The following is a 24,386-nucleotide window of genomic DNA, read 5'->3' as shown; positions in this document are numbered from 1 at the left end:
AGAGAGAGAGAGATCAAGCAAACTCCTATCCACTGGGTTCTCCCCCAAATTCCTACAATAGAAGCTGAGAGTCCCGCATGGGAGTCATATCTCCCACATGGGTACTAAGAACCCAGTCACTTGAGTAATTACTGCTGCCTCCCAGGGGCTGCATTAGTAGGAAGCTGGAGTCACTTGCCTGGGTTGAACTTAGGCACTTTGATGTGGGATGTGGGCCTCTTAATAATCAGGCCACTCCAATGGGTACTCCTTCTAACAAGTTTCCAAGACAACTGCCCCATTTATGTTGGCTTATCTAACACAATGGCTCATAGGGAAGGTATCATGAAACAAGATTGGGTAAGGTTAGCTACAGGGAGAACATTTTGGGATCTGTGAACTGAGCCTCTCCAGGTATTTGCTTTTTTCTTTTTCTTTTCTTTTCTTTTCTTTTCTTTTCTTTTCTTTTCTTTTCTTTTCTCTTCTCTTCTCTTCTCTTCTCTTCTCTTCTCTTCTCTTCTCTTCTCTTCTCTTCTCTTCTCTTCTCTTCTTCTCTTTCTCTCTTCCTCTCTCTCCCTTCCTTCCTTCCTTCAAGAAAACTTTTATTTAGTGAATACAGATTTCACAAGTACAGCTTTAGGAATATAGTGGTTCTTTCCCCCATACCTACCCTCCCCCCAACTCCCATCCCACCTCCTCTTCCCTCTCCCATCCCATTCTTCATTAAGATTTGTTTTGAATTAACTTTATATATAGGTACTTGGTTTTGTATGGCTGATTCTCCCCATTGAGGTGGATGAGGATTGAAATTTCTCACACTGAGGCAAACATCCAGGATGTCACTTGCCATATTTCTACCCCATTGGGTTCTTGAGAGCATTTTGTATGCTTTTCAGTTTATTAGAGTTTAGTGAGAGCATTTTTGCAAACACAAAAAGAATCACATTACAAAAATATATATGACTTCACAATAAATACAGAGAAAGGGATTCACCATGAAGGGGAGATTCTGTGGCCCAGTCTAGTGAGAGAAGGCATTGGATGCATATGAGGGCACTAAAAGAAGTTCATGGGAAAATGAGATGAAAAGAAATTTATTTTGGTGCAAAAAATTGAACTCTATGCATAGGTTTTTATAATTAATATTTTTGTGGACTTTTTAAGACTCCTTATGTGCATGTTTTTCAAGAATTTTGCACTAGAATTAATATCTTTTAATTCCCTTTTCCTCAAACATTTTGAAATACGCTGATATGAAGTGAAAATCTACCCTCGCAGCTGAGCTTTCCAAAGAAGTTCTTAGCCTCACCAGAAAGAGTGGGATAATTTATAGGTTAACATTTTCTTTTAATGTGGATAGCATTTTCCTCATTTATAGTTAATTAGGTTAAGCATGCATGGGGAGCGAGGGAGAAAGGCTTTTAGTGATGTTCTAAATGATTAGTAATTTGAATAAAGTAAAGAAGCTCTAAAAGATGGAGTGCTGGCCATGTTAAACTCGCTCCTCTTCTAAATGCTGGAATCAGCCCACTGGAGTTTGGAAGGAACTCTGGAGATTAAAACACTAGAGATAAAAAGATACAAATTGTGTTATATATTTTAAGCCGTGTTTAAGAATGTAAGTACATGTAATATAAGGGACATCAAAACAAACACTGAAGACCGAATATACTGAATTTTTGGTGTCCTGAGAGCCATGGTATTGAGTTTTGTTCTTTGAGTCACACCTGCTTGCTGGTGCCCAGGGATAAATTGTTGATAATGGGCAAGAAACATCTGTTTTAAGGGACAGGTGTTTGTCTTAGCGGTTAAGATGCGTGTATCTTATCTCACAATGCCTGGGTTTAATAAGCACCTCGGGTTGCTGATTCCAACCTCATGCTAATACAGACCCTCAGAAGTAGCAATGATGGCCCCAGCGATAGAGTCCCTGCCACCATGTGGGAGACCTGGATTGGATTCCTGGCTCCTGGATTCCATTGTGGGCATATAGGGAATGAACCAGGAGATGGAAGCACTTTCTCGCTTGCTCGCTCGCTCTCTCTCTCTCTCAAATAAATAAATAAAACATTTAGAAATAGTGTGGCTATATCAGCAGGTTGGTGGACCTTATAATCACATGGCCTCCAAGGAGTGAGAGCCCCTGGAAAAAAAATCCCAATGAGAATATTAGAGGAAGAGAGAGGCCCTCAGCTGCTGGGGAGCTCCTGTCGCCATTCAGTCCTCCAGTCTACAGAGAAGCTCCCTCCTTAGAGTTCCCTTCCCAGATGCCCCTGGAAAAGGAGGGATCTTAGAGCAACCCTACTTTGTTGTGTACCATCAACAAAGTCCACTGCACCCTAAAACAAATTAACAACACTAGTGGGGAGGCACTAGCAGGGAAGGGTCCTTACCTTCTAGATTCCTGGCCATCCCACCTGCTCTGAGTAACTGGCTTGATGAAGAGGTGACTCTTCCTCCCCCACCATTGTTTTAATTTCATTCTAATTGAACTTATGGCTGGAGATAGCTTCAATGGACTCTTTTTTTTTTCTTCTGGTTAAATTTCCTTGGGGAGTGTACCCCAAGACCTCGCTCTTAGTGATAACTTACTCTGGCCAGCAAAGCCAGGGTCTATTTATTACATCTCCCAGCGCCCCCCCTCCACTGCAGCAGGAGGGGCCCCACTGCTGTTGCTGATGACTGGAGAATTACTCAAGTGTGAACTGTTGCACTGTCTGTCACTTTGCTCATTAGGCAAGTGAGAAAACGTATCTATGGCTCTGTCTCATGGTCCTCATTAGCTTAGAGGCACATTTTTACTTCCCTTATTTGTTTTAAAGACGAATGCATAAGAAGCGGTATTAGGTTGGTGTTCCTCAGTATAATTTTAAGAAGCAAAAGCCTGGATAATCTTATTATCTTCCCAATAATTGTGTTGTTCAGACGAAAGAGAAAGGGTAATTGTCTCTACTACATTTCCAGCCAGGGTGGAGGGGGGGTAGCTGATTTAGTTCTGGTAAAAATTCCTGTCTGCAATGTTGGTGGAAGATCCTGGTGTTTTATGAAAGATAGTAAACAGATCCCCAATAAGGACAATGACATCAACTAATGAGCCTGCATCCTGGAAACACTGCTTCATTTCCTCCTAACGTTCTAGTCCCTGCTGGTAGAAAATACAATATTATCTCTGCCTTTGTGTCAAATGTAATTCCATTTCCTTTTGCAAATTTAGCAAAAGGTTAGGGTTGGAGTTTTTCGATTTTTGTGTTTTTTTTTTTTTTTTTCCAGTGGTGCATTGGATGGTGAATATGGGAGGGATATGTGGGGGAACATCTAGTGTTTGATTTTTATAGAGCACTCTTTACAAGTATTTATGGCTGTTTATCATCTCTAGATTTCTTTACTGAGATGATAAAATGGGGCTGAGATCAGCCAATATCATTCAAGAGTTTGACATTCCGGTTGCCTTCCTGATAGAAATGTGTCGGCCAATTTCTTCTTTGCTGCACTTAGCTTGGGGTGTTTGGGATCCATTTTTGTTCAGCCACATAAATGTTCCAAATTCATTAGCATCTGTGTGGCTTCCCAGCTGCAGATACCCTGTGGCTGTTGATTTCAGTGGAGAACATCTGCCCCACAGGGCTAAAGGAAGAAACCTGCTGTATTCTTTTCCTTTAGCTTAAAACTTCTAACTCACATGGATCATGTTAGGGTTGACATTAGCCACTTGCGTCGGTGCATATACAGGTTTGCAAAACAGAAAACTATAGATGACTAGACTGATAAATATACGGAATATGTTTCTGTTTAGTTGCATTCTCAGATCTGAGTCTTGGAATCTAAGAAGTGTGGAAAAAGGAGTATTCTTCTATTTTTTTAATGCTTGATTCTTTTAGTAACAATGCCAGCTAAAATGCCTGAATTTTCATCTGCCTCGACCATTTTCCCCATTCAGAGAAATGAGAATGCACATCACCCATTCAAGGGAAATATAATGCATTATTATAATATGACTTGGCCTAAGTAGCTAATCACTTTTTATTAACACTTTTTGGCCCAGGGAGTTGGGATTTCTCCAAGCTGCCTGTCAGAGCAGGGATTCTGGGAGTCTATATTAGTAATTAGCATTACAAGATCTCGACTCCTGGGGTGATTCAAATTAATACAAAATAAAAGTGCAAATTTCCAAATAGCTTTGAAAGCCATATCTATTATTAAATTTGTGTTATTAAAGCCCTTCCCAGCCAGTATGACAGGAGTCCAAAGCAGACGGTTTCCTTAAATATCTGCACGACTCGTCTTGGGTTCTTTAAAATTAAATAAAAGAGCATACAATGAGAGATCAAAAGAATTTTCTGTACAATTGAGTTACGCCTTGGCAGTAAAGTTTTCCACCAAACCAAATCCCTACAAAGCAATATTAGTTTCATGGTCACAGTTGCTTTTGGACTTTCCTTGATACATTTGGCAGCTATCTTGAGAGCATCCAAAGAACCGCTGGCAACATCAATCACTCATTTCATAAGCAGGCGCTAAGAGGCGACAGGAGGGCGCTTGGCACAATACCATCTCCCCACCATGGAACCCCTCCCAGGCAGGAAAAAAAGAAGAAACGGTGTAGCATAGAGACATTCTGGAGCACCCGTCTTGGAATAAGGTTCCACTAATGTGTAAATAACCTGCTTTCTCTAACCATGTCTTTAGCAGACTAAGTGGTTAATTGTTATTGATCAGCTCTGCCCACTGTTCCAATATCAGTCATTATTGAAAATAATCTCAGTATCCTTCATTAAGCATGCATCTGTTTCCATGGGAATGCATTTTAAACACAGAGAGCTACTTGAGTGTTATTGGTTTCACTGGTAGCGCCGGCAGTGAGGGCTGTGGTTGCCCAATCTGTCATAGTTAATCAACTCTCATCTCTTAACACTGGCTGCAGTTATCAATGAGGTAAGGATTAATATTCTGGGCGAAGCAGATGATAAATCATTTGTATATAATTAGTGTACAGCAAGGTTACAGCTGACATGAATTTTTATCTTAATTATGAGAGAAATTTGTTCCATTAATTTAATTTAGTTTGCATGAGTGGCTAGACACCTAACAAAGTTAATCTTACACCTGTCATTACAACATTAAGGAGAAAGCCTCTTGTTGAGGCGCCAGTCTCAGATCCTCCTGCAGATGAGGATAATGTTGTTCCTCCTGATGTGGAAATAGATGATCACAGACAGAAGATGTAAAGTCGACTCTTTTTAAAGTTGTCTCGGGGGATTTATGGGAGAATATTGAAGTAATTCAACCCAAGTTGCTGTGCTTTGGATGCCACACTCCCTTTTCAAAATTACCTCTCTCATGCCATGTAAATCAGGTGGAAGACACAAGAAATTTTTTTAATGCATATATGCTAACTTCAGAGCCTCTAGCCAGACACAGCTTTGCCTTGTGACAAGCTATTGCATTTATATAAAATGTAGTGAATTAAGAAACATGTGCTTGGTCAGGTTGTCTGTTCTAGGTGCTTCATGTTTATGTTATAATTGAACGGAAGAATTCATACAACTCAGTCTAGTGTACAATGGTAATTATGCAGGCATCCTAAAGCCTTCAGCATTCTGCACCAGCCGAAACCTTGAACTCATTATCTAAGTATCCACTGTGTCTGATCAATCATATTTGATTGATATATTGGGGGGTGGGGAGACTGTTTATGCTGCAGAATGTGCCGTTCTTTATTTTCCTAATGATTTCAGATAAAAAATAAAAATACTTGCTGAGTTGGCTTATTTCAAATGGTTTCCTTATAGTCTTGTCTTTGGGATTATTATTTTGCTCTGTTGTCTGACCTGGTGTAGGGGAAATCATTAAAGGAAAAAGGGCAGAAAGTCACAGAATTGCTGGACAAAATCCCGGTAAATAGGATGACCAAAGAACAATTTTAGAGATGTTGAAGTAGAGCTAAAACTGGCATGATGGAAGAGCCCATTTGTGAAACTGTGTATTTGTACTACAAACCCCAGCTTCCAAGGGAGAGGACCTTTGCATTTAGGAAACCCAAATCAGCCTGCAACAGAAATGTTAATTGCACAGTAACTCAGATTAATGTATTGTAATATTAGTCCACAATTATCAGTTGGAGATAGGGTCAAGAAGTGTGTAGTTGGTTATTCACGAGAAATGACTGATTTAAAAACAAAGAGCTCTAATGGAATTCAATAGTGCTTTTCAGTCATTCTGCTTGGCATCTCTATTACCTGAGATGATTCACAGTCCATTATGGGAGCTTCCATGCTAATAGAATGTCTATCTTCTGTAATACAGACACATCAGAGCACTAACTGGGAATCTGTCACAATGAATTTCATCTAGATTTCACTTCATCTCTTCATGGACTGTAAAATTTGCTCTTGTACAATGCCTAAATTTACTGTGGGTAATTGAGAGAGATCTATAGATGCAGCAGCACTCGGTAAAAAGCAGTTTTCCAAAGATCTATTGTAAATGGTGCAGCTTTGCCTCAGCTGGGAAAGATTATGAGGAGCTGAACCTTGCCTTTACTAATGAGATGTTTTGGTGGATTCAAAAGGGCGGGGTGGGGGGAGAGATGCTTTAGTGGATTCTGCCACGTGGAAAAAGGAAAACAGGACCCTATCTTTCATTCCGAGGAAACCTCTGCAAAAGGGACAAAAATAAGTTTGGACACAGGCTTCATTACCTTCCACGGGAAGTATAAATCAGGGCTACGATAGACATAATATTTTCCAAATCTGCCTGCATTTACTTGGCAGAAAAAGAATGTCTCATGCATGACCCAGCCTTCCAGTAGCTTGCATTCGCCTCCTCTTGCAGCTGCAGGTAGAACAAATTCCATCTCTCATTTGCTAAGCCTTCTGTTTCACAGATTGTTAATCCTAACTAAAATATTTGGTATTAAGCTATCTGCATGAATTGTTGATAAAGAATTAAGATAACATTTGAGCTATTAAATATAATGTGTGATCATATTTTTTCAATGGATACTTGGGTTACTGCTCATAAAGTATACATACCAACCTCCCCCCAACCCCCCTTCAAACCGTTTCCCCTTCTTTATTTTACTTATTCCCATCAAAAGCTAAACAGAATCACTGGGTGCCCTTAACAATCATAGGGCTTAATATTTGTTAGCCAATTAGAATTGTGATATATTCTATAGCTTTTTTCCTAAGCCAGGAACTGAATAATAGCATCATGCTTCACTGGCGGTGAAGTGAGCTGAGCCTTTACATTAGGAGAAAATCAGAATGGTATGACTGCAGTTCATTACTGAAATAGGTAACTGATGAACTGAAAAGACAAAGGGCATTGTTAAATGAAATGTCATTATTAGAGGTGCTCATGTTTAACAAATGTACTGTAAGTTAATTCAGTAGTGTTTTCTATAAAGTTCTCTCCTGAATGTTCGCTGTTCATTTTTACTGTCTCTGCATACCTAACATCTCCTTAAAAATGTATTCCAGGAACAATGTCAACTTCCAATCATGGGGAATAATTAAACCAAGGTCAGAGTCATCTTCGGATCTCAGGTATTTGTGTCACTTTCACTGGAAACCTTGGCCAGATGTAATTGTGTTTATGTTCCTGGATTTACATGCAATGTGCAAGGGTGTTAACAATGCTGGCGGGTAGGAGGAGGGAGGGAAGGCGCACAGTTTGCAAAAGACCTGAGAAAAATGTTTTCAGCTTAAAGACGAAAAAAAAAAAAAGCAATGAAACCCCTTTGGCATCTGTGCAAAACTGTTTGCTTGACTCTGGAGGTGATAAAAATAATTTATGAAGCTCTACATTTTTAGCAAGAGGAAATGACCTCAGCTTTTGGCAATCTGATGCAGTTAGTGAAGCCTCTCTCTACTACTTTTATGGATTTCCTTGAGCTACATATTCTGTGACCTGTATTTCAGATTTATTGGCAGATACATAAGCCACATTAAGTAATATAAAATGCGGTGAATGCATCAAACAACTCAGCAGGGACCGACTGACAGCAGGAGAGGAGAGGCTGCCTCTTCGAAGGAGTCCCTCTGAATTGGATATGTGTTTATGCATTTGTGTAACAAGGCTCTGCATTTTTGTTTTAAATAAAGACATTAGTTCAAAACAAAGGAGTCTCCAGCTAAACACACAATATATTGGGTGGCAGGACGAGAATCTACAGCAACTATAAAATCTAATCAAACCCTCAGGATTTCGAGTGCGAACATACTCTGCTTCCAATTTGCGGGGTAGTGGTTGGGGCTGGAGGGGGGTGGAGTCTGGCTTCTCAGTAGGAGCAACAGCATGTTGTGTTTAGTTCCAAGCAAGACAATAGAGTAGCATTTTGATGAGAAGGATGCAGGCCGACCAGAATGTCTTTTGGTATGTACTTACTGTCCTGATAAAGAAGAGTCTTATCAAGGAACTGAGTGAGTACTGAGCAGTGCCATACACCAAGCACTGAGGACAGAGCAGGCAGAGTTTTCATAAAACCTAGATCCCCATCCCTGATGCCATAAGAGGCAGGGGTCCCAGGTGGCCAAGAGGGAAAAGGACCAGTGTAGTAGTCAGGAGACCTGAGGTCTAGCTGGGCCAGCTGTGTCACCTCGGGCACCTCACCCCCTCTCTCTGGAACTTACTTTAGGAAGTTAGTACTGACGGGTGCAGTCCTGTTAAGGTGGAGAAAGAATGAAGCATAATAGTAACAGAATAGAAGTATGTGCACTCCTGTTGCTTCATGAGCAGCTCTAATGATGACGACTGTCATTGCGGGGCACTCGAGATGAGTTCTTTCTTATCACTGTTCTGCCACATGGGCAGCATCATCGCTGACGGGCAGAAACACAAATTGAAGTGCAAGGAAGGTTGGAAATATTTCTCATCACTGGAATGCAAGAATGAGATTCAAACCCAGATCCTTCAGCCACCAGCGTCATTTCTATCACATGACCCTTCAGCATGCTGTCCAGTCACACAGATGCTCAACCTCTGAACACGTAATATAGCTGTGTCCTGCTGGCGACGGGTGAGAAACTACAGATAAGGTAGTCAGAGGATCCTTCCATGCTGAGTCACATGGAGCAAGATGAGTTGCAGGCTGTGGCCAAAGCTGTGAGTTCAGAGTCAATCCTCAAGAATGTGTGATGGTAGCGGTCATCTTGGGCTCCCACCATGGCCATTACCGTCACCAGTGTTCTGCCAGAGACAGAAGGTGAGGAAGATTGAAAATGTTGAACAGGGATGTGAAATAACAACAATGGGATGGCTTACGACTTGGACATAAAAGCCACGCCTCACACTTGCAAAGCACCTCCAGCTGCCTAGAATGTTCATCAGTAGTGAGCCAAGGGTAATACAAAGGGAAATCCACATGGGCAGGATTGAGACCTGGTCTGGAAAGAAAGAAGTGCGTAGGAGAGGCACCAGGACCGGCAGTAAAATCCCACTTGGAAGTGCCAGTGCCGGTGGTGCCTGGCCTGGGGCCAGCAGAGAAACACGTGGTCCAGGCAGAGCATAGTGAGGGCTGCATTGTCAGGAAGGACATAGTATTATGAATGTCTTTGTCATATTGAAAACATCTAGTCGCTCTAAGCAGCCATTTCAGATCTGAATGTTGTCCCCTTTCCAGAAAGGTTTCATCCCAGACTTGAGTTATTCACATTGTTTCTCCAAATACCAGGTACCAAATACCTCCAAATCCTGAGGTTGATAAAATAGAAAGCACAGGAATGCATTTGCCTTGGCTACATGTTCTTCAAGTACATGGCTGTGAAAGAGCCCAGATCTCTGCTTACTAATTTAATAAGAGAGTAGAGACAAGAGCCACCTCTAATAATTCAAAACTAAAATTAGACCTTCACTTGAAAAATTCAGGTAACCGAAACAAAAACGAGGGGAACCTTGTTTATTTAAATTATGGAGATAATTGCCTCGATTCTCCAATTCCCCTCAGTAGGGTAGCCTTGGCTTGAGTGTATCAGTATCCATGGTGACTCATCTAATAAGTAAACTGCATTAGCTCTGCTACCAGCAGAAAGGGAAGGGAAAGGTCTTGAAATATATCTGTCGTGGCTTCCTTCCAGAGCAAGGGATTTCATTATATCCTGAAGACATGAGGCAGTTCAAAGGGATTTGAAATATGGAATGAGAAGGAGGAGGAGGAGAAGTTTGGGATTATACACTTGCTTTTTAGTTTTGTTTTTATAGATGAGAATCAGACGCTAGAGACAGAGACTCTACGGGGAGACTTTATCCTTCTGGTCCAGGGTTTTGTTTTGGTTTGTTTCATGGTTGATATCATTCCAAAAAGTTCCCCCACACGAGCAGCCTTTCACATTTACTCTTATGGACATAATTTCAAATAAGTATGACAGCAAATCCTTTTAAAAAATACACATACATGATTTTATATTCCATGGCTGGAATCAGACTTGATGGAACAAATGCATGGTGGTGCCTGTTTAGTAAACCCAGACAATGTGGAATGATAATAGAAATCATCCCAAAAGAGGCGCCGCAGTATTCCTGTAGCAGCAGAATAATAACTCGCTTCACATCCATCTACTTCGGAAAACCATTTTATGATTACAAGCATGTAAGCTCTTCTAATTATTACTGTAAATAATTAATCATTTCCTTTACAATCACTTATTAATTAGCTGTCATAACACTTCTGTAAGTTAGGTGGAAGACAAGGATTCAATATTCAGATATTAACACCTAATTAAAATATGCATTGTCTTCCATATGTTGTTTATAGCTTGGCTTCCTCTCTCTGGATGTCAGAATTTCTCCAACAAGAAAATGTTCTCAATTTGCTTAGCTACAGCGCCATCTGTTGTCAGGAACTAGAAAAAAAATCCTTTTTCTGCTTTTTCATAAAAAACAATAGCCTAAGTCTTATCTCTTAGCTTTTTTTTTGGAATTGAAAAAGTTCGATATACAGAGTTTTCCTCCTGAAATATTTTTCTTGACTTTACTTGTCCTACCAGTGACTACGTGGTCGGCTGACTCATTCCACTGACGATATCTAAGTGATAAGTCAAGTGAGTCTGTTAATAAAGCTACAGTGAAATCCAGCCATCTCTCAGTATCTTTGAGGGAATTGGTTCCAGGACTCTTTATGGATACAAAAATCCTTGGGTGCTCCTGTCTCTTATATAAAATGGGATACTATTTCCATATATGTGACCCTGCCTCCCATATACTTTAAATCATTTCTAGATTACTTGTGATTCCTAGTATAACATAAATGCTGTACAAATAGTTGTCATACAATATTGTTTGGAGAAAATTCTGCACATTAATTTTTTCAAATATTTCCCATCCAAGATTGTTTGAATCTCTGGATGCTGAATTCATGGACACATATGTCTGACTGTATTCAAACTACTCCAACACAGGAAAAGTATAGGAGGATCCCTAACAAGTTAGGTTTACAGAGAGTCATAATTGAGGGAGATTAAAATTGGATCATCCAAATTGCCTAAATATTTACTCTACACTAACTCATCTGTTTAACAAAAGCTCACATTTGTTGGATGCCCACTGAGCACCAGCACTGTTCATTCCTGCAATAATTCAATAATGGTGACACACTGTGATTGTGCCCATTTTACAACAAGAGAAAGAGAATCACTGAGAAGTAAAGCCATTTGCAGCTGCAGGGCAGGCTACATAATTTGCAAAATGCATTAGACAAAAGTTACATAATATGTTTAGGTGTAAAATGAAAATGTGGTGACTTTAAAGATACAAAATATTAAAATAAAAATTTATAAGAAAAATTTAATATGGATTTTTATTATATTTATGCTAATTTTATTTGCAAGGCAGAGAAACACAAAGACAGAGACAGACGCAGAGAAATCTTCCATCAGCTGGTTCACTCCACCAATAGCCACAACAGCCAAGACTGGGTCATACTGAAGCTAGGAGCCCAGAAATACATCTGGGTCTCCCACATGGGTGACTGGGCCCCAAGCCTCTGAGCCATCACCTGGTACCTCCCAAAGTACAGATTAGTAGGAAGCTGCCAAGGGAAGCAGAGGAACTGGGACTTGAACCACACACTCCAATATGAGATATGGGTGTCTCAAGCTAAGAGTTAACTACTGCACCAAATGCCTACCCCATTCATTTTTAAGTTGTAGGATCCCAGTTTTACATGCAAATATAAGAGCTTTTAACTAGTATGCAGAATAATCAAAATTACACAATTCATTATTTTGTAGCTTGTACATGTTTATGTATTTCACTCTCACTAGAACAATAGAAGTACTACACAAAACTAAGTCAGCGACTTTTATTTTACTTGATATGTGCACATTCTTCCAACACTGTTCAGCTTATTGAAATGGAATTACAATTTTCTTCCTTCATTGTCACCATTTACAGGATAAGTGGTTGACTTATACAGAAAAATAATATAATAAAGAACATGGTGAGGCTCCCTGTTACTCATGTTAGAATTCTGCTCATTTGTTTGTAGGATGCCATTGCCTTCTTCCTGTGTTCAAAGCAAGTTCTGGTGTAAGTGGAAAGCCATGGGGAGATATAACATGCTCACCTTGCACTCACTTTGGGTCTCACTGGACTCCCACGTCCTGTGAGTCCACCAGAATTCCAAATCAGGAATTGCAAACTCTATAAGGGAATGGTATGGCAGGAACAGTGAACACCAAGTTGTGCTTATCTTCTGCACTCACCTGCGTGCTTGGATATTCTGTCAAAATCCACTTGCAAAACACAAGTTCAAGATAAAAACTATCAAGAATTTCAAGGCAGTTTCAGCAGAACATTAGACCGAGTCTGAGGCTCTCTGAGCGTGGGGCCCAGGAGACAGCACATGTGACATGCCCAGGAAGCAGACCCCACCACAATGTATACAATGGCAATTCTGAACCCAGACAGTCTTAGTCCAGACCTCATGCTCTTCATCATCATGCTCTGTTGCCCCTCAGACTGTGCCCAGATGTTTTTCTGTACACATCTAGGGTGGGTGGAAGGCCTTAGATGTCCAGCTTTCTCATTTTACCAACAAGAGGCCCAAAGAGCCAGGATACAAAACCTTGATATACTGATTCCAGATCTCCTCAATCAAATTGAATGCATCAAAACGAAAGCTGCATCTTCTTGCCCTCGCTACACCCTCTTGCATCCATTCTTCCTTTCTTGAGCCCCTTGTCATTTGCCACTCACAGCAATCCTGTTCAGTTTCTGTGTGCGTAGTTATATGAACCCCCATCACCTCCACCATCACCCAGAGAAGAGCCCATGGACAAGCCTGGGAAAGCCATATCTTCCACAAGAATCTCCCTACAGCTGTGGGGTAACAGACACCCTCTTCCTCTGGGATGCTGGGACCTGAGGACTGTGAAACCATTGAGCATCCAACTTGTCACCAGGCAGAGAAGGACTGTCTGAGAACAACGTCTACAAGGAGGAAAGCAGAGCTGAGAGATGCACAGTAGAATCCCTGCCCGTGAGTTCAACTTCTTTTTTTTTTTTTTTTTTTTTTTTACAGGCAGAGTGGACAGTGAGAGAGAGAGAGAGAGAGAGAAAGGTCTTCCTTTGCCATTGGTTCACCCTCCAATGGCCGCCACGGCTGGCACGCTGCAGCCGGCGCACCGCACTGATCCGAAGGCAGGAGCCAGGTACTTATCCTGGTCTCCCATGGGGTGCAGGGCCCAAGCACTTGGGCCATCCTGGACTGCACTGCCGGGCCACAGCAGAAAGCTGGCCTGGAAGAGGGGCAACCGGGACAGAATCCAGCACCCTGACCGGGACTAGAACCTGGTGTGCTGGCACCGCTAGGCGGAGGATTAGCCTAGTGAGCCACGGCGCCGGCCGAAGTTCAACTTCTGAACATCTCCATCCTGTCTTCTGTAACATCAGTGAGTGTCAATAAGCTCCCCTGTGTTCCTTTAGCCAATTTGAATACCATTTGTTATTTGCCACAAAGGGTCTTGGTTAACAGAAGTGGAGATGCAGATTTTTAGAATCATCCTATAAACAGAGGTCTAAAGATAAAGCTCAAGGGGACTTCATTTGAGGAGAGAACAAGGGAAGAGAAGCCAGGGCAGACTAAGGGAGCCGTGATGGAGTCTGCAGATCCAACCCAGCGTAGTGTCTACCAGGCCAGAGGAGGAAACAGGTTGTCGACCAGGTAATATAGGAAGTCTTAGCAAGATGAGTCCTGAGATGAGTCTTCTGACCCAGAAATCAGGAGGTCAGAGGAGACTTGCACCAGGGGCTTGTTTACTACAGGAAACCAAGCCAGAGGACTGGGGGTTAAAGAATGAATGAAAAAAAAAATCTGTGCTGAAAATGGTAGGTGGGGGCAAGCATTTGGTGCTTGGGATGCCTGCATTCCACACCAGAGTGCCTAATTTCAAATCCTGCCTCCAGCTTCCTGCTAAGAACACCCTGGGGTGCAGCAGATGATGGTTCAAGTACTAGGGTTCCTGCTGCTATTCTCTCTTCCCCCACTCCCTGCCTCATCTCTCAAATAAAATGAAAAACAATGGTGTGTGGAGTACATATACTGGTCATGGTGACTGCTACTTCCTCCTGAGACATAAGTGGAGTAAGAGGAAAATGATTTTTAAAAAGTTTTGATCTACAAGGATGTTGAGAATGAGAGACAAGAGCTTAGTGGATAAAAATTGGCAATAGCAAATTAAAAATGCCAAAAAAAAAAATGTTCAGGAAAACTGTTGGCTTTGCAAAGTGGAGGAAGCAGAGACACCTGGGAGTCAATGTGTGGTCCTGGTGGGGAAACCCTGGCAACCCCAGAGCTAAGGCACAGGTAGCTTGGAGAGCAAGACTCAAGGTGGGAAACAGGGAGGCTGTATGCAAGCCTCTGTTAGAGCAATCAGACCCTTCCCTGATATGTCCAACCCTTTATAGTTCGATCACCAACCCCCTAATCTTCACAAGAAGATCCAGAGAATTATTCTAGAAACCAGAGAATTATTCTCTGGAGACCAAGAAAGGATCAGTATTCTGACCCTGGGATAGCTGCAGAGTCGGCATCATGGATGAAGTTCTCTGTCTTAACCTGAAGAATTAATGAAGGGCCACATACCAATGACCAGGGAACCAGGAGTCAGACATACGTTCTCTACGAAAGCCATTGAAAGAGTTCCTCTGCAGGAACAATTTCCCTGGGGTGGTTTGTACAATGGCAGTTTGGAAAAACAGGAATTACATTTAGCATAGTCCCTTCACTGTGTGCTTCTGGGTTAGGGTGAGGAGAGGAATCTGGGTGAAGCATAGAAAGCTGAAAAGAGAAGCAGCTTCCACTGTTCTCTAAAGAGCAACATAAAGCTCTTGGCCCACTGGAGCCCCCAAGCACTGTCACTGTAGTCTGGGTCACCCTAAGGGTGTAGGGCAATCTGCCAGGCCCACAGGTTCCCATCGACTCCCACATTCTGGGCCAGGCTCGTGTGCAGCTCTGCTGGAAAGGCCCCTGATTCTTTGGCAGGTCACCTGCAATCGATGAGCTTGAGTGGCAACAGCACCTTGAACTGAGTGTCTGAGTATCACAAACTAGGTGGCTGAAAACAATATGAATTTGTTGTCTCACAGGTATGGAGGTGAGAAGTCTAAAATCAAGGTATCAACAAGGCCACACACCTCTGGAATCTATAGAGGAACTCTTCCATGCATCTTTCTAATTTCCCAGTTGGCTGCAATCTGTGGCGTTTCCTGGAGTGTAGCTACTTAACCATACAACATGGTTGGATTTGAGGATTGACTTTAACATTAGTCTCATTTCTTTGTGTTTCTGGTCTTGATTTTTTTTATCCATAACATGAGGATTGTGTTAGCTTATTAAATGGGTTTATGCTGACAACAATAGAAAAAACCACTCCATTTTTCAATAAAAAGTCTGGTTCCTTCTCCACGCCTGGCACTGTACATGGACCCACAGAAATTCTAGTCTACAAGACAGGCACCATTTTCTGCAGCTTCATGAAGTTTGCAGTCTAGAAGGAATGAGTCACACATATTCAGAACAAATAAATTATAATGTATTCATACAGTGGAATACTACAGCAGTAAAAAAATAAATTCTGATACACACACCATCTGGATGCCTCTCACAGCCACAAGGGCAAATACCTATAAGAAGTTCAAGAATTGGAAAATTAGCCTGTGGTGATAAAAGTTAGAGAAGAGAATCACTTATGGGGCGAAGGTAGACTATCTTCAAGGGTGTTGGAAAGGTGCTATAGTTTGACCAGGGTGGGGTTCCTCAGATTTATTTATAAAAAGCCTTCAAGATTAGGCATTTTACTGGGGTAGGTTATACCTGAATGCAATCTTAACAAATATTCCCAGATAATTCATTATTTGCAGTAAGTATTACCAAGAAAAATTATGTATTCCAGAAGAGGACATTGTCTGAGATGAGAGTATATGAAAGAACTCCAGAGAGGGTGCAGCCAGAGGCAGTGGGGATAAGAAAGACCAGCATGAGGAGGTAAGCTTGGACCACAGCAGGCAGCCACTCTTACCCATGATAAGGGCATTGTGCTCATCTCTGGGACCTATGGCAGGGCTTTCAAGCATGTAGTACATCATCAATTAGTTTGCAAAGAGTAGATGTTCAGTCCAGTTACTTTCCCTACTGGTTGAGTTAGCGAAAGAGCATCTCTCTGTGGCAATACGTTATTTCCCAATTTGTATTTGGGGGTCTGCTCATTTAATATAGACCTCATTTTGTCAGCCTCTTGGGCATGAGACAAAAGTACCACTGAGCCAATGTCTGACATGTACACAGATCTGTGCAGGTATACTGCCCTGAGACGTAACTCTGAGGATGGACTATATCCTGATTGTACAAAAACAAGATCCTTTTCTGCAGAGCCAGTCAACATGTTCATCTAGAGCACCACTGCTCAGACAGTGCTCCCTGCAGCATCAATTGGTATCTATATCTGGCCATAGTTCCAGTTTTTATGTTGTAGGATTTGTTAGGGAGTTTATGATTGTTTAGGAGGGGGAACCACATACAACATTCCCCAATTTATTTGAACCAGGTAGCCTTTTTCTAGGGTGAACATCATTAGCAAGTTAAGGTATTATTCAACAAAACATGCTTTGGGAAATGTTGATCTGAAGTATGACAGCACTGCGCATGGGTACTTCCTAGTAGTGAGTGATTTGTGATACTACAGAGGGCGGTAGTCTGCTTTATCTTGATTCATTTTCAAGATAAATATAAATAGCTGACAGTGCAGTGGTTATTTTATTTTTGTGTCTCATGAAGTTTTATTTTCTCTTTTGCCACTGTCTTCTCACTTTCTCCATTTGTTCTTTGGAAGCTCTTTCATCTCTATTGGGCACAGATTAATCTCTTTTCTGGTAATTTTAAGTAGCTAAAATCTTCTCTGATTTTTTATATCATGTGAAAGAAATTTTACTTTTTTTAACCTCTTTCAGAAATTATAATAAAGCTAATTGGACTCAGGTCTCCATCCTAACCATCACCATTGACACATAAAATAGTGTTTTTCATATCTTAAGCCCAAAATCATGTTATCTCTTGTAGACAATTTTAGTGGAACAGACTGCAAAGAGCCCTAGAAATGTTAATTGTGCTACGTCTGACACATGGAGAACTTTAGGTATTCAATTCGAGCTGTGCATTTTCTTTGCAATTTTCAAAATGCACAGCCTCACACTCTCTTTCAAAGGCCCTGGTATCATCCAGAAGCAATTACGAAGAAAAACGAAATTACCTTTCGTCATTCTATCTATTCAGGGCCTTGGAAATGCAGACTGACAATGAGCTGACAATTATTTGCAATCCACTTTCAGTTAATTTCACCATAAATTGAGCCTGAGGACTGCTGACAAATAAAATATATTATTCATCTGAAAACATTCTCTTTGGACTCCGGTTCTCCAATCTATTTCATTAGTGATCACGATCAAACCAAGTTGGGAATTGATTTATGCAATAGTTATCCCTCTACCATAATTAATTAGGAAAATAATACTTTGGTAGAGCTTTGAAAAGGAGCCATTTCTAAGGCTCCTTGATAAAATAGAAAACTTTTAAAATAATTATGAAGCAGCATTCCTAAGGGAATAGGTATGCATTGCATTGACTTTCCTATTTCCACAAAACACTGGGCTTAACCCATAGTCAGGGATAGTTCCTTGAATCTCAAATGAGTTCTTTGAACAATTTTTGAGCATGTATTATGTGTCGGGCACTGTGGCTAGGTCTGTGAGGGTACTGAAATGGAGTAACTTCAATGAATGCACCTGCACAGAGAGCCATATGTTAACTGTTTTAAATGCTGCTATAGACATAGTCACAAAGTATGTTTGCAATTATAGAAGCTCCAGGGAATGCTTCATGGAAGAAAGTAGCATCAGAATTTGTCCTAAGACAATGGGTACAATTTCAATTGCCTGATATGAGAGGTGGTGGGTTAGAAGGAATAGAAGTGCAATTCTAGGCAGAGAAAATAATATCAATAATTGCAAAGAACTAGAAAAAATCCAAGTAGGTTTGAGAAGATGTGAAAAGACTAGAGTGGCTGTGAGAGGTGAGCAAAGGAAGGTACGCTGGACCAGATTGTGAAGAGGAGACTTAAAGTCCATTAACATCTGTGTTGTACAGATGACAAATCTGATGGGAGTATCATCGGGGGAAGGAAGAGATAACTGGAAAGTATTGTCATAGTCCCAGCAAGAGGCAACAAAAAATTGTGGAAGAGGAAAAAGTGATGCAATAATGAACATAATTGGCAACCATTTAGTTCATCCCTAGAGAAGTAAAGGCACATTGAGATCAAGGAGTTAGAAGAATTTTGTGGCTGTTGAAGCTTGGAGGCTGTGAGCAACGGATGGTGAGGAAAAGACTTATGAATCAAGGGCAGAAGCCTAGCTAGAAGGTGGGCTGTCCTGGAATGTGACAAGTGAGCATGATGCTTGTTCACTCTTGGTTCATGTATTCATTCAAGAACCTGTCATTGGGAACCTACTCCAGGGCACTGCGACACCAATAAGCTTTGATCAAAGGAGGAATTTATTTTCTTTGGTAGGGAAAAGTTTCTAGGTTAGAACTAGAAAGTAGAAAGTCATGGAATTTGAGATAAGGTTTCCAGGTCATCAAAAACTTGTAATGAAATGGAAAAAAAATGATGCCGTTCCAGCTTGTGCTTCCTATCACTTGCAAGGCAAGAAGAGGACTAGGAAAGAATGAACAACTTGTGTGCTGAATCTTACCCACCCACCTTGAAGGACTTTTCCTATAAATCATCCACTTAACTGTATTGTTTAGAAGTGGGTCATGGGGTCAGGACTGTGGCGTAATGGATAATTCCACTTCCTGCAGTACAGGCATCCCATGTGGGTGCCACTTTATGTCCTGGCTGCTCCACTTCTGATCCAACTCCCTGCTAATGTGCCTGGGAAAGCAGTAGAAGATGGCGCAAGTACTTGGGCCCTTACACCCATGTGAGACCCAGAAAAAGTTCCTGGCTCCTGGCTTTAGATGGGCCCAACTTTGGCTGTTGCAACCATTTGGGGAGTGAACCAGTGGATGGAAGATCCCTCTCTCTCCGTGTCTCTCCTTCTCTCTCTGTAACTCTGACTTTCAAGTAAATAAATAAATCTTGTGGGGAAAAAAAGAAATGGGTCACATATCTGCTCCTAATCTCAATGAAAGCATGGGATATGGGAAATGTAGAACCTGAGCACATTTCACACTCAACCAGTTTTTCTTTTAAAGACTTGTTTTGTTTACTTGAAAGGCAGAGTTACAGAGAGAGAGAGAGAGAGAGAGAGAGGGAGAAGCAGAGAAAAAGAGATCTTTCAACCACTGGTTCACTCCCCAAATGGCCACAATGGCCAGGGCTGGGCCAGGCCAAAGCCAGGAGTTCAGAGCTTCTTTCAGGTCTCCTATGTAGGGGCAAAGGCCTAAGCACTTGGGCTATCTTCTGCTGCTTTCCCAGGCACATTAGCAGGGGGCTGGATTGGAAGTGGAGCAGCCGGGACTCAAACCGGTGTCCATATAGGATGCCGGTGTCTCAGGCTGCAGCTTTTACTTGCTACACCACCACAATGGGCTCCCCTCAGCCAGTTTTGCTGGAAAGGAGGCAAGGAAAAATGGACACCACATAGACAACTGGTAGCTCCATTCTGCATATTTAAATGCATCTGTCATTCTATCTTCTTGGCTGATTCAAAGGTTACCAGAATGTAGGATTCTAGGTTAAAAGTGGTTTTTCTTTAGACTTTTGAACACATTTCCCCATGTGTTCCAGCATCCATCTCTTGAGAAATCATGCCATTCTGATTCTCATTTCTGTTAGGGGACCCGGTCTTTCTCTCATCTTCAGTGGAATTTGAGATAAGGTACTTCTCTTCATCTTCAGTGTTCAGAAATGTCATCGTAATTGTGACTTGGTATGGATCACGCTTCCATCCCTTAGCCATGATAATTGGAGGATCTTTCCAATTCTGATACTGCTTTAGTAGTTCTTTGAGAATCCCCTCCCCTAATATCTTCTATTAGATGTCTGACCTTCTGAACATTTCATTGGCTTTAGCTTCCAACTCTAATATTGAATTTTTAAATTTCAGCTATCTTTTTTAAAAATCTCAAAAGGCTCATTTTAAATTGTCTAATTATGCCGGCGCCGCGGCTCACTAGGCTAATCTTCCGCCTTGCGGCACCGGCACACCGGGTTCTAGTCCCGGTCGGGGCGCCGGATTCTGTCCCAGTTGCCCCTCTTCCAGGACAGCTCTCTGCTGTGGCCAGGGAGTGCAGTGGAGGATGGCCCAGGTGCTTGGGCCCTGCACCCCATGGGAGACCAGGAAAAGCACCTGGCTCCTGGCTCCTGCCATCGGATCAGCGCGGTGTGCCGGCCGCAGCGCGCCAGCCGCGGCGGCCATTGGAGGGTGAACCAACGGCAAAGGAAGACCTTTCTCTCTGTTTCTCTCTCTCTCACTGTCCACTCTGCCTGTCAATAAATAAATAAATAAATAAATTGTCTAATTATAATTAGTAATAATCTATAACTATATAATTCGTTTGTAAAAAGTAAGGTTTTTACAAATAAATTTGGAGTTTGGGCTGAGGCTCAGAGCCTAGAGTGGAAAGTACCCTCATGTTCCACAGGAAGGTGCTGGAGACTCATATAGACTTGTCACCAGGTAAAAAAACAAGCCCTGTGTCCTTAGCCCATCTTCCAACCCTAGCCCATACATATGAAGATACAAAAATAAATGCAGTCATGTGTTGCTTAATGAAGGGGATACACTCTATGAAATGCATCATTATGCAACTTCCTCATTGTTGCTTGAACATCATAGAGTGCACCATTGGGGATGTGATGACAAGCACACAAGATAAAATCAACAGAAAACGGTGCAAGGAAGAGAGTCCGTCAACTTGAGATGTAGGAAGCTGCTTGCTGGTATAACAGAGCATGGTGCTTTGTGGTAAACTTTAAAAAACAAGTAGAAAAAAAATAAAAAAGGAAAAAGGAAAAAAAGGTGCCGGTGCTGTGGCATAGTTGGTTGAGCTTCTGCCTGCGGTACTGACATCTTGTATGGATGTGGGTTTGAGTCCCACCTATTCCATTTCCTATCCAGCTCTCTGCTGATGTCCTGGGAAGGCAGCAGAGGATGGCCCAAGTGCTTGGGCCCCTGCACCTATGTGGGAGACCTGGAGGAAGCTCCTGGTTCCTGGCATCAGATAGGCCCAGCTCCAGCTGTTGAGACCATTTCGGGAGTGAACCAGTGGATGGAAGACCTCTCTCTCTCCCTCTATATCTCTGTAACTTTGCCTTTCAAATAAATAAAATAAATATATGATTAAAAAAAAACCACACACACAAAAGACCTGCAGCAGGAGTAGTCTAAACTTCCACCATTGAATTGAACAGATTTGTGAGTTTTCCCAAAAAATAAGTGAGAAACCAATAAAGTATGAGTGAGCCTGAAAAGATCCCACTCAGGAGTTCTGGCTCAACAGAGTGAAGAATTAGGGGAACATCATGAGACAGCAATTGCAAGGGGTTTCACGCAGTGAAGTGTGGGGAGAATAGCAATCATCAAAAGTCCCATGAGAGAGAGTAGGCAAAAAACCCTGCAAAAGAACTGCTATCAGAGGGGGTTAGCTGTGGGGAAGCTGCCACACAGACAGAAAGGCTGGGCACCACAGCCCAATCAAATGTGATTTTCCTCTTCTAATCTCTGCACCCCTCAGGCAGGACACTGGGGCTGGTGTGCAAGCATCAGGTGGTGATGAGAGGAAGAAGAGGGGTGATGGAGAGGAAACAGAGCAGGCCATGCAGCTCCACTTCCATTTGTCAGAATTCAGATGCAAGCCAGGAAGGAGAAGAAAGTGCAGATTGATGAGGATTGAAGATTAGATGAAACTAGACTTTTCAATAGCTGAAGATGAGGTCATTCTAATCTGCAGAAGTGCCCCAAAGAGCCCTAGAATCTGCACAACATATCAGCCAGGTGTGGGGGAAAGGAAATTTGACAGAGCAACTTTAAAGATGGATGGGAGGAAAACCAGGTTATCTCCTGCTTGTGCTTTGTCAAGTATAACCTGTTTCAGAAATTGTTTATAACAGCATTCATGTTTTCTCTTCCATTCTCTGTGTCTTTGTGGAATCCTACTTTTGTGTCAACATTTCAGAGGAATTTTAGAAGGAAGAAAAAATGGACACCTGTATTCATTCCCCTGTTTAAACCACAAGACAGTGCAGCTCCTTTTCCCCCCTTTTTATTGGCCATTAGCTCCTCCTGGAAAGTCTAAATTGACCTACATATATGAAATGGGAAATCATTAGAGAACAGCATAGTCACAAATTTCCACTTAGGTTTTGGGTGTATCCTACTGGCATGACCTCACTTAAGAGAAAGTTATAACTGTGGCCCTTATTTTGTAGCTGCCATCTGAACTCCTTTCTCTGACAGGATAGTCACTGACTGTCACATCTGCCACCTGGTGGCCACTCTGATGCATACATTATGCTAATAGTACTTAGGCTATGTCTTCTCCAAGTGTTTTCCCCTCCATCATCTAGCCATTCATCCACCCACCCTCCCATCAGTGGTCACTTGCTCAGGGAAGGCCTAAGCAAGCTGATAAACAGAACACCCAAAGCCCTTATCTTTCCTTAAGGAGCTGACAGTCTAATGAGAAAAAATTACATTGTGTTTGTTTTAAGGTAGATTTGTAAATGCTAATGATCTAAGGTCAAAATTTGTGTTTCAAAATCTCACTTGGCTTCTTCCTTGCAACTTAATAAGAGGCCATTAAGTCTTTGCCTTCTTAAAGGAAAAACAAAAGCCAAACAAGTAAACTCTCCATCAGTCATGCTATCTCTAACCATACTAACTCCTCCTTTCTGTTTGTTACCAAGTTCTCCAAAGAGGAATCTATATACCCTCTGTTCCATCTTGCCTCTAACTCATTTTTGTGTTTTTTTTCTTTATTTCACTGTTAGTATATTTTGTTATAAAAGAATTAAAATGTGCAAAAGCCAAGTACAATATGAGAGGTCTTCAAAAAGTTTATGGAAACTAAGCATGGATTTCAAATTTTTTTTCACCAAAATAAACTTAAGTTCTATTTCTCTACTAATTTTTTGAAATTTTATTTATTTGAAAGGCAGTAACAGAGAGAGTGGGAGGGAGAGACAGAGAGAGAAAGAGATTTTCCATCTGCTGGTTCACTCCGTAAATAGCCACAATGGCTTAGGCTGGGCAAGGCTGAAGCCAGGAGTCCAGAACTCCATCTGGGTCTCCCATGTGGGTGGCAGGAGCCCAAGTACTTGGGCCATATTCTGCTGCTTTCCCAGGCCCATTATCAGGGAGCTGGATTGGAAGCAGAGCAGCTAGAACTTGAACTGGCACTATAATATGGGATGTTGGTAAGGCAGGCAGTTTCACCTGCTATATCAAATGCCAGTCCCTCTCTACAAATTTTTAAGATACCTTCATACAATTAATTACTCATGTAATTCACCACCCCCACATTTTTATCAAATATTGATATTATGTCGAATTTTCCTTGGTTCCTCATGATCTAAGAAATAAAACATCTGGGGCCAGCATTGTTTTTTAGCTGGTTAAGCCTCTGCCTGTAATGCTGGCATCACATATGGGACCGGTTCAAGTCCTGGCTGCTCCACTTCCAATCCAGCTCCCTTCTAATTTTGCCTGGGAAAGCAGCTGAAGGTGGCCCAAGTCCATGGGCCCCTGCACCTATGTGGGAGACCCAAATGAAGCTCCTGGCTCCTGGCTTCAGCCTGGCCCAGCCCTGGCTGTTGTAGTCATTTGTGGATTGAACCAATGGATGGAAAATTCTCTCTCTTTCTCTCTTCCTCTCCCCCCCCCTTCTCTCTCTGTAACTCTGCCTTTCA

General features: G+C 41.8%; 1 long non-coding RNA gene across 3 annotated transcripts in view; it reads left to right on the top strand.

Moving 5' to 3' along the window:
- Positions 1-24,386, top strand: part of LOC103348741 (uncharacterized) — a 65,465-nt gene that overhangs the window by 33,577 nt on the left and 7,502 nt on the right. For 2 of the 3 annotated variants that reach the window (XR_011387323.2, XR_011387322.2), the window contains 2 exons: positions 7,461-7,526; positions 7,902-8,102. This is a non-coding gene — a long non-coding RNA (uncharacterized LOC103348741). Of the gene's footprint in view, positions 1-7,460; positions 7,527-7,901; positions 8,103-24,386 lie in introns of those variants that run through there. The other variant, XR_016231627.1, reaches the window with a different exon arrangement.

Source organism: Oryctolagus cuniculus, chromosome 3 (assembly GCF_051225735.1).
Source record: "Oryctolagus cuniculus isolate XC-2025 breed Fujian yellow rabbit chromosome 3, ASM5122573v1, whole genome shotgun sequence".
NCBI classification, from domain to species: Eukaryota; Metazoa; Chordata; class Mammalia; order Lagomorpha; family Leporidae; genus Oryctolagus; species Oryctolagus cuniculus.
Note: the sequence above shows the minus strand (reverse complement) of the source record. Positions and strands in the feature narration are given on the sequence as shown.